We start from the raw sequence: 18,894 nt of genomic DNA, 5'->3' as shown, positions 1-18,894 counted from the left end.
AGAGTGTGTAGGGGTGTATATGTGCTCAATAAAAAAAATTTATTTCAGAGCTAGGAGAAAGCACTGAGTGGTAGCTAACACAGCCTTCTTGTCCTCCTTGCTTTTATTTTTACTTGGACTGAGCTGCAGTCTGCCTTATCTTTGGGTGCTAACTCACAGCAATGTAACTTTTATCTCTCCTGGATAGGTTTTGTCTTCTCAGCCTGACTTTTTCTGGTGCTTCTATTCTCCACTGTGCCCACCAGCACATTTCGTACATCCCTGCCTTCAGTGCTTATAGCTAGAGAGGCTCGTCGACTTGTATCCAAATTATTTTTCACCTGATCCTAAGCCAGCAAGTCCCAAAGGGTGTCCTGGTGACACCAGTTCTGGGAGGAGTGGAGGGGGAAAGACTTCCACCTGGAATATGTTCAACATGTTAAATGTTCTGTGAAGTCTTGCAGTAAAAATACCTAGGTAGCATCATTAAGCCAAAGAATCACATATTTCTTTAATTAGTGAACTATTTTTTCCCCACAAAGCACCTGTTAATGCCTTGAAAAATTATAATTCTGCAGTGCATAATTGTATGATGTTATCCTGGATGATGTAAGTCTGCAAGAGTATTTGTGAGATAAATTAAGGAATAAACAAACAGCAGATGGTGTTGCAACTCATGCACGTGCAGAAAAGGAATAATAATCAGTAGCATAATAACACAGTATAACAGTCAGCCTATGTCGATGGTCCTTTCATACCTGGCACCACTCTAGAATAATCCTCACAAAAACTCCTACGAGGAAAGCGCTATCACCATCAGACCCATTTTACAGATGGGGAGATAAGATGCAGAGAGGTTAAGGGACCTACTAAGTCACACAGCTATTAAGTGGCAGATGAGGGCTACAAGACTAGGGGTCTGTCTCCATGGGCCCTGCTTTAAGTCACCCCACTCTAGTCAGGCATGTCACATGGGCCTCTCTATAATGCGGGTTTATATGAAACTTTTCTAAGAGGAGGAGAGGAGGACTCGTTTTGCACCTACTGTGCATCAAGCACTTTATCCTCATCTCGTTTAACATTCTCAGTAACCTTATGAAGGAGGAATTATGATTGACATCTCCAATCACCCGGTTACTGAGTGACATCTCCAATCACCTGGTTACTGAGCCATTCATCTCCCCACTGCCTTTCCATTGCCGATGGTGCTCAAAAATGGCACCAGGACCTAATGTGCTCTCCTAACCACTTGTTAGGTCTTCCTTATGGCAATTCCTTTACATAAATTCCTTCCAGAAGCCTGGGGATGGGCTGAAGGAGAAGGTCTCTCCTGGGAATGCGTTGTAAGCTGAGGAAACAGCCTTGTATATTTGGAGAAAAGGCAGCAGCATCTACCAAGGGCACCCATACATCCAGGTAGCTTTTCTTTCCTTTCACTAACAAGCCTGTCGGGCCAGAAATAAAAGCATAAAAGGGTCTGTTGGCCAATACAGGTGAGATCTGTGGATGATCAAAGGCTCAGTGAGGAAGAGAGGAGGGCTTGCTGGCTGCTACAGCTGCACTCTGAGAAAGGGGCCCACTGAACACTGGTTCAAGTCTTTCTCAGACCTGCAGTAAGCATCCAGCACCCCAAACCACACATATCGGCATCGAATGGAGTGTGGTACAAGGATGAAGTGAGCACCATTTTTCTCTCTCCAAAGGATCACGATGGCAGAGTCCAGATTAATCAAGCCAAGTCTGAGAGGAAAGTATCTCTGGGTCTGTGTCCTCAGCACCGAGGCTGCTGGAGGAACCCAAGTGGAACCCAAGTGGCCAGTGCAAAAAATAATTGGACAGGAGCATGACTCATCTGGGCATTTGCATCCCTCAGGTGAGCCCCTCAAGAGCAAGTGGAACAGGGACACCTGGGCTTCACTCTTGGCTGATGAAACCTCATCCAAATTAGTTAGATATTTTTCAGCCAAATAAATGTTAAGTTTATTGAGATTCTTGGGTAAATAACTGACCAGGAAGATAGAGAACACCCTTGCAGGCAAGAGTAAGATGATTGTGGGAACCTGGAAAATTCTACCGCAGGTTGCCAGGTGGGTAGCTCCGACGTCTTTAGCTCTGGAGCTCCACGACTCCTGAGTGAGCCCCTTAGGGCAAACCATGGGGGGATTCAGTCTCATTTAGGGAGAGATCAGAAGCTGTGGATGCCTCTCAGCTAAACTGGGCAAGCCCCCACCCACAGCTTCCTGAAGTAAAGGAAACCCACGTGGCATGGTGCTGGAGATGTTCTAGGTCCACCACAAACGGCTGTGCCTTGCAAAACCCTGGGGGGCAATCTTTAAATCCTATTCCCTGTGGATTCCTATACTGATTATGACCATCTTAGGGCAGATAGCAGTCAAAAGTCCAAAGGAAGGTGACATTTTTTCTTATTCATAAAAGAGTCTTTTGTGGACTCACTCGGTACAGCCTGAACCCTGAGCTGCTCACAGGTTCTGAGTCTTGCCTTCTCTTCCTGCTACTTCCTCCTCCAGTGAGGAGGAAAGGTGTGGTCATGTTCTTGGTCAGGGAGAGAGCCCTGTGACAGGAAGGGCCTATTCCTGGTTAGGAAGGGATCTGGCTTGTATGAAGGCTAACAGACCTCCGACTGCCTTCTCTTTGAATCTTCTGGTTTGTTTCGTTTTCACACTGCTTTCTCTTACATCTTTTCAACAGAGACTTACAAACATCAGGATAGCATATTCCTTTAAAAGCTAATTTAAAAGGTGCCACTTTTAAATCTGCAAAGAGTAAACGTTTTTCCTGCTCTTTCCCAGCAGCTGTGCTCCTGGGCCAACGTGTTTAAGGTGCAGTAACAGAACCCAAAGCCAGCCTTTCCCTGAAGCTGGGCTGAGGAAAAATCCCCAGGGCTCCTGGAAAGGAAGTGAGGTCATGGTGAGGTCATCCCACCACATCACGAAGGGGAATTCTTGAGAATCGGTACCTTCGGGGGGAAGAAAGAGTTTTCAACCTTAAGGTTGCCAATATCCAGAAAAACCACCCTGAACATCTCTCTCTTTACCCCAAGCTTTTGTCTTTTCTTTTCCTTCTTTTCTTCTTCTTCTTCTCCTTTTTTTTTTTTTTTTTTTTTTTTTTTTCCTCTGCACTGTGAAGCCTGGATGCCCCAGATGCCTGGGCAAAATGTTTTATTCCTTCTTGGCTCCGTGCCGTTCCTGGCTGTCCCTGCCCCAGGCCAAGGCAGCTGCAGGTGACTCAGTGTCTGAGTCTAGTTCCTGCAGATTCTAGGCTGAGTTTGTTTCTTTAGGAAAACTCCAGCACTGCCTTCGACTTGCCTTAAATCAAAGCTTTCTTTGAGATCCGGGACTGCCTCTTTCTACCATTATTCCTAGCACTTAGCACAATGCCTGGCACTCAGAAAATATTTGTTGAGTGAACTGAATAAATAAATGAACGAATGAAAAAATGAATGAATGAATGAATGAATGAATGGTGTGTTTTACATGGATTCATGTATATGATGTGTATCAGTCAGGGTTCTCCAGAGAAATGGAACCAATAAGAGATATTTTATATAGATATATATTTTAAGAAATTGACTTATACAATTGTGGGGGCTGACAAATCCAAAATCCATAGGACAGACCAGCAGCCTGGAAACTCAAGAGGCAAGAGCTGATACTGCAGTCGTCTTCTTTTTCTTTTTGAGGGAAAGAGAGAAAGAAAGAGCGAGCACACGTGTGTGCACGCACATGAGTCGGGGAGGGACAAAGAGAGAAAGAGAAAGAATCTTAAGCAGGTTCCATGCCCAGCATGGAGCCTGATACCACAGTCTCATGACTGTGAGATCATGACTTGAGCTGAAATCAAGAGTCAGATGCTTAAAAAACTGAGCCAGCCAGATGCCCCAATACTGCAGTCTATAGTCAGAATTTCTTCTTCAGGAAACCTCAGATTTTGCTCTTAGGGACTTCAACTGACTGGATGAGGCCCACCCATATTATTATTATTATTATCATTATTATTATTATTAACATTGATTTATCTTTGAGAGAGAGAGAGAGAAAGAGTATGAGTGGGGGAGGGGCAAAGAGAGAGAGAGAGACAGAATCCAAAGCAGGCTCCGGGCTCTGAGCTGTCAGCACAGAGCCCCATGCAGGGCTCGACCCCACAAGCTGTGATATCATGACCTGAGCCTAAGTCAGATGCTTAACCGACTGAGCCGCCCGGGCACCCCGCCTACCCATATTATTAAGAATAATCTCTTTAATTTAAAGTCAACTGATTGTAGATGATAATCACATCTACCAAATACCTCCACAGCAACACCTAGATTAATGTTTGATTAAAAACTGGGTGGCATAGCGTAACCAAGCAACACAAAAAACTAACCATCGTATCTTGTGTCGAGTTATGTCCATAGAAACAATTACTATCACCACCACAGAAACCTGTCATTGAACAAATACTAATTAATAAAAACCCAGGGAAATAGAGTTAAAAACCTGTACCCCAGTTCCAGAGAGGTTCTGGCAGCCCCAAGATGCTTGAAACACATTCAGTGCCCTCAAGGCGATAACTTGCCAGTAGGAGAGAGAGTCCGGTAGGCAGATAGTTACAAACAAGTGTAATAAATGCTACAACCAAGATGTAGCTAAAACTTGCTTACTGCTATTTAGAATTGGTAACCTCTAAGTGATCAGAATGACTGGTAACCTGAGAGAGGGTCTCATGTCTGCCAAGCTAATATTACAACCTTAGCTGCCCCACAGGGAGAGTTTCAAATACCTTAAATAAATGGGCTGTGAAATGGCCACGGGGTCTTAATGCCAGGAAATGTCAAAACACCCAAGGCAATCTGGGTATTTGGGGAGCGGCCTGCCAGGCAGCCACCCTCGTTTTGCTGCCCACAGCTTTTCCTGAATGCCAATCACATACCCCTGGCCCTGCTCAGTTTGGAATAAATTCCCCAAGAAATTAATTGATGTCTAGGAGGGCAGGTGTGAGAGGTGACTCTGTCTGCTGCCTCACCTATGGCAAATGAGGCCCGGAGCTGACTTTAGCAACAGTTGCATTTCTGGAAGAGCAGCTCTGCATCCCGCTTCCCTCTCCTCGGTGTTGGAGCAGATGAAAGGCATCTCTTTACTTCAACAGTGCTGATGACTTCTATAATGTGCATGTTCTTTTTTCCCAACAATATCTGTTGTCAAAGTAAAGACTGGGCTCAGTATATTTAGCTGCAAATGCATTGCTAACACCAAGATGGGGTTGTCTGATTTACCTCCTGTCCCCTGCATGGAAACAGTAAGATCATACAGTTAAGTGCCAGTACATTCTCAGGCCAGTCCATGTGGTCAAATCCAATGGCAAGACTCCCAAATGGAGGTGGCCCTGTGTTAAATCTGCCACTGAGTCTTGCAGAAGCACAGAGGCAGGACAGGAGTGGATCTCACGGGTACAGAAAAAGTAGCAGCGATCCTACAATGTCATGTTAAGGTGTCAGTATCTGGCAGGTCAGAAAAGTATTCAAAGACTGCAACCTAAAGTATAGGAAGAGTCTGAGAGGAAAGCCTCAGCCCTCACTTGGTTCTCTCTGGAGGGTGGGATGGGAAGGGGCACGGAGGAGCCCTCATTTTTTACTTTGTACGCTTTCATGTTGCTTGAATTGGATACAAAGGATAATATATGACTTTTGCGATTAAAACATTAAAAGCTAAAGTTGTTGTTGTTGTTGTTTAAATAGAATTGATTGTTTCACCCTGACACAACAGCAGCAGCAGGGATGGCAATGCAATGCTAGAGTCTACCAACTGACTCTGACAGGGAATACCCTTAACCTCACTAAACACACGCTTTGTAAGAGCAGATTCTCCATGACTTTGATCTTATATTGCTCGATGTGGATTTTAAAGGCACTACCTATCCAGGGCAATCCATTCAGAATAGTGCCAGCCCCCGGGGGGTCCTGGGTAAGGAAGCCCCAGGGCCCTGCCTGAGCCTGAGGGGTGGCGGATGGCAGTGGTCATCCAAGTGTGTATTTGCCAACCCAGACGGAGCTTGGGACTGACACGCAGTTTAATTATCATGCGGAGCTGCTGCTGGAGGCGGCTGGAGGGAGCTGGCATCTGCTTTTGCAGAGCACAATTTCTGCAAATAATTAACCACCAGAACTCTTGATTCTCTCTAATTAATGAAGAGGAAGGCTGGAATCTTCAAAGTCCACGGATGTCATGCTGCCATTGTGTCAGGATTGATCTCCTTTGTTCTAAACCGAAGAGCATGCCTCTGCTGCCTCTCCTAATTCTTTATAAATTGAATTTTTCTATTACTAGTTGTGACAGCTAAGTAACATGACTTCAGAAATTCACCCGCAGTTCATGCCAGTATTAGAAGCCTGAATAATAATAATTTTTTAAAAAGAATCATAATGGAACAAGCTTTCTGTCTCTGACCGAGAATTAATCATAGTGAGGAGACACCTCCTGAAAGGAGGGTCGTTAATTAGCTCTAATGGATCTCGCTGGGTGGAGTCTGAATTACTGGGAAACTACAAACAGGAAAAGAGGAGATTCTTCCCTTTCTCTGTTCATCTCTATGTGAGTCTGGGCTGGAAGATGGTGGGATTTTGTTTCCAGAGGGACAGGGAGTCATGAGGGAGACTCAGATGAGTTCAGTTCAGTGGGGGATACAGATGTGTTAGCCTGGAAGCCTGCCAACTCTGAACATCTTTGAGGAAAAGTGGTGGAGGTGGTTATTTTCAGTGCAAAGGGTCTATCTCTGTGACCTAGACTAAGCATATAATGAAACCATACAGAACGGGATCCTATTTAAGTATGTCAGATCACTCTCCTCCAAAGACTCCAAGGATCTCATTTCCCTAAAGAAAAACAAAGCTTATACATCAGCCTACAGAGTCCTACATACCTGATCACTGTTCCCTCTATGACCTCATTTCCTCTACTTTCTTTCTTACCCACTCTGTCATAGGCATACTGTCTTCCTTGCTGTTCTACTCACACTCCACTCATGCTCCTACCTCAGGACCTTTGCACTGGCCATTCTCTCTGTCTATAGCACCGCTTTCCATACTTATTTGGCTCCCATCTCTTCCTTTAAGACTTTACTGAACTCTCACCAGTTAATGAGGCCAACATTGACCACCTCATGTAAAATGAACCCTCTCACCCCCAGCACTTCCTATTCTTCTTGCCCTGCTATATGTTTCTCTCCTACCTCCTAAGATACCATGTAATTTCCTTATTTATTGTATTTGTTGTTGAATATTTGCCTCCTCCACCTCCCCCTAAAATATAAGCTCCACAAGATCAGGGATTGTTGTCTGTTTTGCTCATTGATGTATTACCAGCACCTAGAACTGTGCCAGTTCAATAACTATTTGCACAGTGAGTGAATCAGTCATCACACTTCACAATGCTTGCTAGTATGTGTGAAGCCTGCATGTGCCCATCCAAAACGATTGCTCAAACATCTTATAAAGGCTGGGTTATGAGCTGTTCCTTTTTCCTTCTTAAGTGTCTAAATGAAGTGCTGTTGTTTCTTCTGGTTGCCAAATGTTAATAATTCAAGCATAGCAGTGTGATCAGAGTTAAATATTACTTGAGCCGTTTCTTTTTTTCCCAGTGACTTCTGATAGAGAACACTAGTGTGGGACTGGCCAAGAATGATGCTTTTAAAAAAGGGGGTTGACTTTTGTCCCCGGGGTCTGTGTTCTTCCTCTTTAAGTCCATAGAGAGTCCTCTCTAAGACTTTAGAGACATGGTGCAGCAGAAGTCATGGCAGGGTGAAATGTGTCCGTGGTGTAATTTCACAGTGACCCTATGGGAGGAGGCATTCGTAGGCACCCAAAGAAGAGGCATATCTGCTGAGGATATGGGGTCAGGGCCAGAGCAGAGAGCTGTAGGCAGGGAGCAGCAGTGAATTTTACATCTGTGGATTGTTGCCCTATCTATGGATTATTTCCAAATCCCCTTGCACCCTTCCCACTCATGCTTCCCAACAATGGGGCTGTAATAGATTCCTGCTCTTAGATTCTTTCCATTAAAGAATATCTGCTGAGTCCTGCTTGTATCTGGAACTTACTGAGGATTAGGTAAATCTGGAGGAGTTGCAGGGTAGACTGATCGGGGAAGTGGGAAGTGGATATATCCAACCTTCCACGCTCTACTTAATTTATGCCTATCAATCCAGTCCTTAGTTCAGAGGGGCTGATGTCAGAGGAAAACATGTGTGCATTCAGTTAACAAGCCACCTGGTACTAGGCTAGGTGTTGAGTCATGAAACATAGGTTGTAACCCTGATTCTGCAGCTGCTGGTTGAGTGACTTTGGCCATTCATCATCCTGTACCATGGTTTCTAATTGGGCCTTCTTAATACTTTACAAAATTCTTTCTCATGTGTTCCTCTGAATAACTCTTTTTTTAATTTTAGGGATAAAGAAGGAAAGGCCCAGAAAGTCATTGCATTTGCCAAGGTCACACTGTTATTAAGAGGTAGGAGTAAAAAAATCTTAAAATAGTACTACCATATGATCCAGCAATCCCACTTCTGGGTATTTATCCAAAGGAAATGAAAATAGAATATCAAAAAGACACTGGCACTCCCATGTTCATTGCAGCACTATTCACGATAGCTGAGATGTGGAAACAACCTGTCTATCAAAAGATGAATGGATAAAGAAGATGTGAGATACATATACACACACAATAGAATATTATTCAACCATGAGGAAAAGGAAAATCCTGCCATTGACAACAACATAGATGAACCTTGAGGACATTATGCTAAGTGAGATACATCAGACAGAGAAAAGCAAGTGCAGAATGGTTACCATTCAAATGTGGAATCTTTAAAAACAACAAAAGTCAAAGTCATAGAAACAGAGCGTAGAAAAGTAGTTACCAGGAGTTGGAAGCTTTTGGAAATAGGGAGAGGTAGAAAGAAAGAAAGAGAAAGAAAGAAAGAAAGAAAGAAAGAAAGAAAGAAAGAAAGAGAAAGAAAAAAAGAAAGAGAAAGAAAGAAAGAGAGAAAGAAAGAAAGAAAGAAAGGGAGGAAGGAAGGAAGGAATGGGGAGTAAGAAAAGCAAAGAAAAGACATAGGACCAGGACCTAAGCTCTCCCTGAAAATCCATAATGCCCTTCAGGTCAGAACAACATGCACCCTATTTTCCTCTTGGAGCTACAAATGAAACTTCTTATGAGTAAAAGGGGATTTTACCAATCCAAAATGGATTATTATTAATGTGGCCTCCCAACTTAGAGGATGTTCAGAGGTCAGAGCTGAGAACCCGGAACTACTGGGTTTTTTTAGATATTTAAATTCTAATTCCAAGGCTGACATTTAGAGCATCTCTTCAAAGCCAAGTTTGGCACAGTGCTCTGGTTCTAAATAGCAAAATTGACCTTCCCTCTTAGACTCATATTCTAAATTATTCTGAAGATTCTTCCTCCTAGACTGCTCCTGACAACCAACCTGAAGCAGCCTCCAGGACACTCTCGCTGATTTACAACTGCAATCTTGCTAAAAGGAATGGAAAAAAGCCAGGGCGAGTTTCTGTTAGACAGAATGACTGGCATGAAATACTAACATCGCTACAACTTGGCTTACAACAGACTGGCTGACTGAGTGACGGCCCTCCCTTTCTTACTTCACCGAAACAGGTCATTTGTTAGGAAACTAAGGGAGCCTTGTTCCTCAGCCTCCACCCGCAAAAGATGAAGGGAGAAGGCTGCTGACCATGCTCCTTAGAGTGTGCCTGCATGTGGTGCTCAAACATCAGCACTGGGCCAGCAAGCCTTTTCTTGTGACGTTCCATGTCAGTGGTTTGTCTTTGATGAGTGTCTGTGACTGCTGTGTGCAGAGCCCTTCTGTTTCCTGTCTTTATAGAAGGAATAAAGACTGGGCAGGATTCAAGCAGTAAGCTCCAGCTGTCCCTGCTTAACATACAATGATTAGATGTGAATCGGCCATTTGGGTTTGACAAAATATTTATCTAAATGAGGGAGGGGGTCTTTTTCCCTAATGCTTGTTTTCTCCCGGAAACTTGACCCCATGCTATCAATTAGTCAATCAAATACTTGACCACTCCCCTTATCTCATTTTACACAAAGCAAAGGGTGCAGCAAGAAGTAAAACCTTACAAATTATTAAAGACCTAGCTTGGAAATTATGGTGAATATTTATTCATCAAGAGTGGAAAACTCAAATGACTACAGGAGCCAGGTGGACAACATGAAGGAATGAGTGAATGAAGCTGTTTCATAATAGCATCTTAAGGTATTTTTTTGACACAGATACATTTTCCTTGTATGTTTAATTAACAGGGATATTCTTTTCTCGATGAAGTCACAGCCCTATTCATCCATATTTAGTTTTACCTTTTTCTTAAAGGGATGAAGGTATCTTCTTCAACTCTTCTATAAGACAATAGGGTATGTGCCAATTCAAATGGCAACCAACAGCGGAGTCCAGGTTAAGAGACAGTTGGAAATGCTACATGCAGTGGTGGGGCTGTGTCTAGTCACAGAGCCTGGGGAGTTATCAGCAGAGAGCAGCTTCTTACTAAGTACCACGTTGCCTTACTGCTGAGTTAAGATGGGGGCCCAGAATATATCTTCAAATTCTTCTAAGACACCATTCTTCCCTCAACAGGTCATGGAGTATGTCGCCATAGATTTCTTTAAGATTGTCTTGTCCTTCTGTTTCCCCCAAATGGATGGGAGGCTCCTCCTGGAGGCTGAGGTTTCCCCCTTTCGGCCCCTCGTAAGGGTGGTCTGAGCTCTTTGTACATGGCTGCTGGGCAATGGCTAACTCCATGTCATCACTGGGCTCCTCATGACAGAGAATATACTCCTTGTGCTGTGGATTATGCACAGTCATGCACCAATGCATGAGTTTTGATTCTCAAGGAAAGCAAAGGGATCTCCAAAGTGACATCTAGACTTCATTCAGGTAATTTGGAAAAAGCCTCTGTAGTAGATTGCAAAATGGCCATAAATACCTTTCTTGTGTGCTGGCCACTTTGCCACTCCTCCCATCAAGAAGTCTAGTTGATGCTGGGTTTGACTATGTAACTTGCTTTGACCATTGAAATATTAGCAAACATAATATAGGTAAAGACTTGAAATACAGGTAAAGACTTGCTTACTAGCTCCTACTGCACTGGATCCATGAGAGCACCATAAAAACAAGCTCAAAACCCCAGCAGACTATCTGTTAACCACTGGTCATGTGAGTGAGGCTCATCCTAGACCAACCATCTGGCCCAGATGAGACTTGAAGAAGAACCAAACAGCTGAGCCCAGTCCAGCCCAAATTTCCAACATCCAGAAATGTGAACTAACAAATGATCCTTATTTAAAAAAAGAAAATGTGCCTTGCTTTCTAATCCAACTGAAGAACAGATTCTGCCCACTGCCATCAATTTACGCCACGCTGAGGTAATGATAACTACACAGCTACATGAGGAAAGTATTTGTGAGATCAGAGTCTCCATGCAACAATACGATACCAGTTCCCTCCTCCTACATGCCAAGTCAGCCCTCTGACTATTCCAATGCCTCTGATAACAAGAGTGACCCTTGAAGGCAGCTGCTTTCATTTCAAGTCCGTTTTGACTCTTAGAAATGTCTTCTTTACATTGATCCAAAGTGTCTCTCCTGGGACTTCAACCCATTGGTTCTGGCTGCAGCACGAGGCAAGCAGCACAAGTCTATCTCTATATATGAAAGTTCTTCACATTCTTGAAGATAATGACTGCAGCATACCTAAGACCACATGACCTAAACTTCTCTTGTTCCCTCGACAACCTTTTATAGGACATGATTCCAAGTTTCTTGACCACCCTATTTGCTGTGCTCCACATGGGCCCCAGTGTGTGTTCCCCATGTGGTGCCCCAAACCAAACATGGCTCTCTGCTGTGGTCTGACCCCAACACAGTTAAACAGATGTGACTCACTTCCTCACCACAGATGGCACCTGGATTTTCAGGTGGCCTAAGATCACGTTGATTGGAGCAGGCCCATAATGAACTCTGTTGACTAAAAATCCTAAGAATTTTCATTCAGACTGCTGCAAAATTATGTCTTTCACCTCCTAGAATTAGATTTAGGCCACAGTCCCAATATTCAATATTTAACAGCTTCTGTGGTTTTAAAATATATTCACAAAGTTTGTGAATACTCCTCCCTTCAAGGTGTGAAGCCTAATTCCCCTCCTTGTGTACAGGTGGACGCAATGACTTGTTTCTAATAAATAGAATAAAGTGGAAATGATGGTGTGTGGGTTTAAAAACTAGGTCCTAAAAGGCATTGTGACTTTCTTCTTCTCTCAGCTTATTCTTTCTGGAGGAAGTTTGCACCATGTCCTGAGGATGTGCATGCAGCCTATAGACAGGTTTTACTTGGTGAGGAACTGAAGTCCCCTGCCCACAGCCATGCAAGTGAGCCAGATTCAAAGAAGATCCTCCACCCCAGTCAAGCCTTCAGATCACTGCAGCCCTGACCCACATTCTGACTGAAATTATAGGAGAAACCCTGAGCCAGAAACACCCAGCTAAGACACATCTGGATTTGTGAACTAAAGAAACTATAAGATGATAAATACTTGTTGTTTTAAGCCACTTAATTTTGGTGTGATTTGCTATGTAGCAAGAGAGAATATATCTTGATTCTGTGGTTGGATAGCTTTCTTACCCATCCATGCTGTTCACACAAGGAGTAAGTATGCCTTTTCTATGTGTATCAAAACCTCCAATTGATACAAGTTATAGGTATGACAGAGCCCTTGGAGATACCGCTAGAAGCCTCTTTAAGATTAGCACTCTATGGGGCGCCTGGGTGGCGCAGTCGGTTAAGCGTCCGACTTCAGCCAGGTCACGATCTCGCGGTCAGTGAGTTCCAGCCCCGCGTCAGGCTCTGGGCTGATGGCTCGGAGCCTGGAGCCTGTTTCCGATTCTGTGTCTCCCTCTCTCTCTGCCCCTCCCCCGTTCATGCTCTGTCTCTCTCTGTCCCAAAAATAAAAAAAAAAAAAAAAAAAAAAAAGTTGAAAAAAAAAAAGATTAGCACTCTACACAACATCCTTAGATATGGTACTTTAGCCAGTTCTTAATACACCCTGATGTAAGACAGAGACAACACCAGGCTTTGGTGGGAAGACTTGAATAGAACCTTGATGAATTATAAGAATTCAGACCGGTCAGAGGGACGGCAGGTGTGAACTTACTCAGTGCACACAGACAGATTTCCTATATATAAGTCATATTCAAGGGTCAATAGAGAAATAGCTAGACTGCAAGCTCTTGAGGAGAAGGACAGTGTTTGTCTTGTTTACTGACCGTATCTCAGGTCTGGGACATGAAGAAAGGCTCAGTAACTTTTTAAAAAATGAGATAATAATAAAATGGAGAGCTTTATAGATGAAGAGTAAAAGAAGGTTAGATATGGAGACTCGTCTGATATGAGAAGAACTTCATGGTCAAAACACTTTTCTAGGAGTCAACTTTTCAGCAGTGAGGATCGACGTCTGCTTGAGCTTTGAGCAGAACTTAAGCAGTATTGACACTTGGTGTGACAAGGAGGTACGGAAAAGATTGTGGGTCATGAACTGTGACTCCCAAACGTGACCTTGGGTAGGTAGAGATTAGTTCAACCTTGGCAGTCTCTTGAAGAAATATTTGTCTTGGAGAAAACTTCATGAGGGGAAATGATTCACCTAGAAAGGCAAAGGTAAGAACCATGCTGGTAATTGACCTTGAAGTGAAGGTTACCAAGTTAAGCCTAGATGTAAGCTGAGAATTTGAATGGATGAGCAGAGCATATAGGGATGTAAGTAAGAGAAGAGACAGCCTCGAGGCATACAATATGTATGAACCATCCATGGTGTCTTTTTCAATTTTATTTTATTTTTAATTGTTTTTATTTATTTTTGAGAGTGAGAGAGACAGAGTGTGAGCAGGCAAGAGACAGAGAGAGTGGGAGATACAGAATCCAAAGCAGGCTCCAGGTTCTGAGCTGTCAGCACAGAACTCGACGCGAGGCTTGAACCCACGGACCCCAAAATCATGACCTGAGCCGAAGTCGGACGCTTAACCAACTGAGCCATCCAGGTGCCCCCATTTCAATTTTAACAGCTCCTTTGGTTCCAAAGTCTTCCAGAATTGGACTGTACTTATTGGGTGGCATCCCCCTGCCCCAGCACATCCTTGCTCCTGACTCTTTTCCTTTGACCTAATTCTCTGGTCCCCAGTATTTTTCTAGTTCATCTCTTGGCAAAAGCATGAGCTTTCCTGAAGTTCAGATATGGGTCCTTAGAGTACAACCCAGCATAAGACCTGGTAAATTGAGTTCTGTTTAGCAAAGGGCATAGGTTAAAAAAAAAAAAAAAAAAAAGGACTTGAATTAAAATACGCTTTCTTGGATGTGACTGGCTGATTTCTTTGTGAGATTTATTAATACAACAAAATTTATTTATTGCTTTAAGTATCGCTATAGATATTGAGAACACAAAAATCAATAATATAAGATTCTTACATTAAGAACCTCACAGCCTAGTGGGAGAGTCTAAAATCTGTGTGTGTGTGCGCATGCGCACTTCCTATGATACAAGAACTAAGAGTCAACAATCGCCTATGGAGCATCATAGATGGAAGGACTAACTACACATGTGTATGTATTTGAGCCACGGGGCAAGTTTTGGAAGAGTGTCAGGGAAATACCCATCAAAAGGGTGATGCTCAAACCGAATCTTGCTGGAAGAAATATAGAAGATCACTAGGTAGATAAGATTGCTAGACAGATCTGGAGACATGGGCGAGCATGGCGCGTTTGAGGGAGCGGGTATATTGATACGATGAAGGGAGAGATAGAAAGATGGCCTGAAGGGAATGATAAGAGATGAGCCTGGATAAGTAGTCTGGAAAATGCCAGTCTAGAGAGTTTGGGATTTATCTTGTGGCCTATGAGGAACCAAGGAAGGGTTTTAAACAGAAGAGTTATGCATTCTGATGTAATTTTGAAATATAACTGATGGTGGAATGTTGGTGAATTGGAGGCAGGAGATTGGCTGGGAGGTTATTACTTCAATCTAGGCAAAAGTGGATGAAATGTAATGGCAGTGGACATGGAAGAGGAGAGATCTATAGGGATCTGAATGGACAAGGCCTGGCAGAGATTAGAGGCTGGTAGATGACGGTAGAGAAGAAGGAAGCTAAATAAGCCTGAGGGTTTCCTGCTCAGGCACTTGGTTGAAGTAATTTGATGTAGCCCTGGTGAGCTTTGTGTTGTTAAACAAAGATCAGTAAAGGTCAGTTTTAATATTATACTTTGACATACCTGTGAACCCCCCATGGGGGTCTGAAAACAGGTAGGATATTGTAAAGGTGCAAAGAGGCCAGTGTATAAAGCAGATTATGGTTCAGAACGGTTAAGTATGAAAGTAACTGCCAGCAGAATGAAGGGCAATCAAGGGCCTTCTTGTGGAAATTCCGACTCAGAATAGCTCTCTGGGCTAGACTGGCTGGACTGGCAAAGCCCATGCCCTCCAGCAACGTATGGGTGCCATCGCTGTAGCAGGCTTGGGAGATCCCCAGATGACCTTGGCCTATAGTTAGCTCTCACAGTCAGCTGTGGCTGGTTTCCAAAGTAGCAGCAACGGCAGCTGACAGCTTTGGAAGTGTATTTTCTTCTCTGTTAAAGAAAAAGTGCCCATTAGCAATACATTTCCCAAGAAGCTCCTCTTCCTGGTTTGACTGAGGGCTTCTGTGGTAGAAAATATGCCAGTGTTTCCAGAAGGCTATTTAAAAAAAAAAATTAATCACTTTTCTCTTGAGACAAAATACCTTGAACCTCTTGGGTAACTTAGAAGAATCAAAATGTAAGTTCTATCCTTGGAAAACATGTCAAACGCCTTCTTGAATGCCTTAGATCATTAGAGAATCTTTTCCCCTTTTGCCTATCACAGTAAAAGTGAATTAGAATGTAAGGTTTCAAAGGCAGAGGAGGAATCTAAAGCCTAACAGATTAAAGTCAATGCTTACTTTGGGGAACTGAAGTTGGAATACAAGAATCTAAGTTTGAGACTCTTCGATAAAAAATTCTTGCAATCACTTAGTGTTCATGTCGAAACATCTGGTGGCAACTTTGCTTTAGTGTATGGTAACTGGGGAAAATATTGAGAGATTGCAGTAACGTTTTTTGTTTGTGTGTGAATTGAGCCTTAATTCATGTACTTCATCCAGAAAACACTAGAGGGAGTAAGTCAGATAGAGGAAAAAGGCTACCTCAGAAGGAACAGCAGTGTAGAGGAGGCTGAGGAGGAAAGCATTTCTGCATTTCCCTAAGGCACAGAATTTTACTTAGGTAGACACTAATCTTTACATTGTGACCAAGTGACTTTATATTTGAAAGCCGGTGCTAAAAAACTTTAATTATGATCTGCTGAGCCTGTTCAGAATCCAAAACAGTCAAGGAAAACCATTACTCTCTGACTAGAATCTGTATCCTGTCCATTTTAGGCATTTTGAGAGTGAATATGATAGAACTCTGTGAGTCTTTAATTTTAGAGGACACATTCTTTGGATGAATAACCTTTCACAGATATTGAATTTTTTTTTTTATAGCACTGGTAGTAATACTTCCAGTGCTCGAAGTGAATAGTAATGATACCAGGCATTTTCAGACACTTGTAGGAATAAAATGAGCTCTTTGTAAATATCCTCGATGGGAAGCCTTCCCCTCTTCGTTTTTTCCATAGTTTTCATGAATTAGGTCTACCTTAAGACATCATTTTACGATCTAGTAACACTGAAGTTAACTGGCCCAATGTCATGCACGTGTCAATAAGAACTGATAATTATTCTTCTTGTTTAAATTCCCAGTTCCTCAGTTCCTTTGTGACGCTTTGAAAATGCCAAAAGACCTAGTGAAGGCTAGAGTCAAATCGCCTACTTAAAAAAAAACAACTGACAATCACTATAATCAGAAACAATATCTTAAAAAGCTGTTTAAGACACTATTAAACTGAATTTTAAATATTTTCCTGAATGATGAACTAATAATTCCATAAAATACTGTCCTTACAACCATAGCAGATTTTTGAAGAAGAGTTGTTAAAAGCATGTGTGAATTCAAATGTAAGAAAAATCACAATAAAGCATGCTAAATTAATGAGGATCTTCCCTCCTACAAACCATGGGGGTCAGCCTCACCTGGATGTTAATATCCAAAGAGAAGTAACATTATGAACTTCCTAAGGCAGAGGCTGTCGGAAAGGATCAATTACACTGACAAGGAAAACTCAGCTCCCAAGTTTGGGTTTGCGTTTGTTAGTCATGCATTGTACTACTTACCTCTCAGGGCAGACCTTTAATTTCAGAAAGTGCTGAGATGCATTACTGCACCCGTTATCAAGTCTTTGGCAGAAATACCATTTATCCTTGTTGTGGTAATGAACAGATTTATAACATTCTGGTGTCACCATTCCTGAAAAAGCACGTTCATTTGAACATTTCTTCCACAAACATAGTGAAATATTTCATGAAGGCACATTGGTGTAGACTACTATGGAGAGATATTGCTGGTGAATGACAGAATGTCTGGTTGATTTACATGAAACCCCAAGTGCTCGTATGAGAAGAGGTTAGGTTTAGATTGACGAGCAAATGTGTAACCAGACTTCTGGCTGACAAATGGCAGAACTATGCCAGCGCATTAGCTGCTCTGGAGAGAGACCAAAAGTAAGGCAGGGGGATCAAGTTCGTTCCATAAAGGACATTCAAACCTAATGGATGGCAGGAGGGCTGGGGCAGGAAGCACTTGCAGATTTTAATGCCCCAAAATAGTAGTGGGCAAGTTTAGAGTTGAACTGGCATCCAAGCCAATGATCAAACTCTTATCAAACTTTTCTGTATCATGTGTGTTGTTTATATTTACATTTCTTCAGAAGGATCCTGGTGTTTTCAAGTTAAGTCTATTTTATTGGCAGCTCTGGCTTAAAGTTACTAGCCTCTAAAAATGGCTTGTTTGGATAAACTAGAAAAAGAAAATAAAAACTGATGAGATTAGTATTAAAAATGGTGCCAAACAGTAAATGATCCAGATTGGATTGGATTTGTTCCAGTCGGGCACAGCTGAGACGAGACATCCATACAGCTTTTGAGAAGAAGGATGAAGTGTTTGGACCACACTCTTCTTCTGAGGCTGAGGCCAACAGTGTAGGTCTTTGGGTCTGCCTTCAAGGAAGTCCTGTGATAGTAACGAGAGATGCTGTCCATTGAGCTGCCTTGGCGTGCAGCTCAAGCACTTGAGATGCATTACCTCATTTAATTCTTACCAGCACACTGTGGAGTGGGTGTACGGTCCTGCTTTAGAGATTTTTTGACTTGTCCAAGGTCACACACGAGTGACAGGATTAAACTCCAGTCTGACTCCAAAACAATTTCCATCGGGCAATTTCCAAAGCATTGCCTCTTGAGCATCTGACCAACAGTCCTGGAGGAGGTCTGGCGGCTTTCAAGCCATGTGGTATTTACATTTACGATGGAAGCAAGAGCTGCAGAGAGCCAGAAGACCCGGGTCTGAATCCTGACTCTACCACTTACTTGGTGTTTGAGCTCAGAAAAATTCCCTACATCTCTGAACTGTCTCCTTGTCTATAAAGAATGTGTGTCTTGCGTGTGTGCTGGATTATTAGAAGACTTTTAAGCCGCTTTTCATTTCTAACCTTCTATGATACCATGGAGGATTCAAGGGTCTTTTAATTCCCCATATTTGATGTGCACATTCAGTCTTTTGCTCACTTAGTAAACTCATACGTGAGGAAACACTTCGATTTGGAATTCAAGAACTGACAATTTCTGCCATAGAGATATTACTCTTTCTCTGCAAAATTCATTTCCTCTGTGGGTAGTC

The 18,894-nt window shown here is 42.7% G+C and overlaps 1 protein-coding gene across 3 annotated transcripts in view; it reads right to left on the bottom strand.

Moving 5' to 3' along the window:
- Positions 1–17,581, bottom strand: part of ITGB6 (integrin subunit beta 6) — a 132,718-nt gene extending 115,137 nt beyond the window's left edge. For all 3 annotated transcript variants that reach the window (XM_019457504.2, XM_019457512.2, XM_019457516.2), the window contains exon 1: positions 17,334–17,581. The gene's annotated coding sequence lies outside the window, so the exon portion shown is untranslated. The remainder of the gene's footprint in view (positions 1–17,333) is intronic.
- Positions 17,582–18,894: the final 1,313 nt, after the last annotated feature.

Source organism: Panthera pardus, unplaced genomic scaffold (genome assembly GCF_024362965.1).
Source record: "Panthera pardus isolate Hobbes unplaced genomic scaffold, ASM2436296v1 HiC_scaffold_10, whole genome shotgun sequence".
NCBI lineage: Eukaryota > Metazoa > Chordata > Mammalia > Carnivora > Felidae > Panthera > Panthera pardus.
The sequence above is the reverse complement of the archived record's forward strand: the minus strand, read 5'-3'. Positions and strand labels throughout refer to the sequence as shown.